Here is a 1,486-nt window from a genome sequence, read left to right as displayed (position 1 = left end):
ATAATACCAAATGAATCGAACATTTGTCCATTATATAAATTCAAATTCAAAAACATCTGCGTCTAGAATGAACCGAAAATATTATCAAAGCAAAACCATTGTATAATACTAAATAAACAGAACATTGTCCATTATATAAATTCAAATTCAATTCAAAATGTTGGATTTTGTTAGCAAAATATTGATGATGTTAGTGATTACGATAACGAAAGAAAAGGAAAGAAGAAAAACCTACGTACGCGAATTTAAAAGAAGAAGAAGAATGAGGAGGAGAAGGAAATGGAGAAATAGAAGAAGAAGACGAAGACGAAAAAATTGCGTTATTGAAATGCACGTACGTGTGATACACTCTGGTGTGATAAAAGTGATTTTTGTTAAGTTTGAGCTAATTTTGTTAGATTTAGTTGCCAAAAACACTTGGATATGTAACTAGACTGTTTAATAAATATTTTATTTCATCTTTATATTTATCTTAAATTAAATAAGATATTAAAACGTAATACAAAAACTTAATTTAGTCTCAGTTTTTCTATCTCTATTGTTCGATCTCTATCTCTTATTTCGGCCTCAATCTCCCCTCAAAAAACAGGTTTATAAATAGAATTTAATTTTTTCTTATTTTCGGGTCTATGTTTACTTCTATTATGAATCTTATTATAACAACGTTACATAAGCATATGGTTTCAATAGTATAGACATCAAATTCTAACCATTTAATTTGTATTAAAATTTGAATTAAAAAACTTCATATATAAGATAAATAGTTAATATCTACTCACTACCATATCTATGGATTTGCCAAATATTTTCGTAAATGTTACCATCAATTAAACTATAAGAATAATAATAATGGGATGTCACACAACTCCATAATGCAAGAAATGCCATGCTATGATCTAAGAATTAGAATTATATTTTATTTTATATAGCTGCCAAGGTGCTTTAGAAGAAATTAAAGTAGTTAAAAAAATGTGAAACATTCTAAAGATGGAAGTGCAAGAAACACTAGTCAATAACAATGAACTTGCTCTCTGGCTTCCCAAATATATTCCCAAAATCTGAATGGGAGCCACATCATCAATAGCAGAGCATGCACTCCATTTAGTAATGTTTTCTGAGGAATACTAGGGCCAGCAATTTTAGTGTTTTATAACTATTAATTAGCCATCAATAATATTTTTAATGGTGTGAGATTACATAGAAAATCACTCACTTTTGTTTTGATAGTTAAGTGCTGACCAAAAAATATAAAAATTGCTGGTCCCTAGACTTTTCCATGTTTTTTTAACTCATTATTATTGCTCTCTAATTTGCTTTTTACAAAACTCCAAATGCACAAGTCACTTCCCAATTTGCATTCTACACCCTTAAAATTAAAATCAAAGTATCAAACAACATACATATGTCAAACCTATTTTTTCTTTTTATTTTCTTTTTTTTTTACTTTACAGTTATTTATATTGAATATAAGAATTTAGAATTTATA

The sequence above is a fragment of the Arachis ipaensis genome, chromosome B06 (genome assembly GCF_000816755.2).
Source record: "Arachis ipaensis cultivar K30076 chromosome B06, Araip1.1, whole genome shotgun sequence".
Lineage (NCBI taxonomy): Eukaryota > Viridiplantae > Streptophyta > Magnoliopsida > Fabales > Fabaceae > Arachis > Arachis ipaensis.
The sequence above is the reverse complement of the archived record's forward strand: the minus strand, read 5'-3'. Positions refer to the sequence as shown.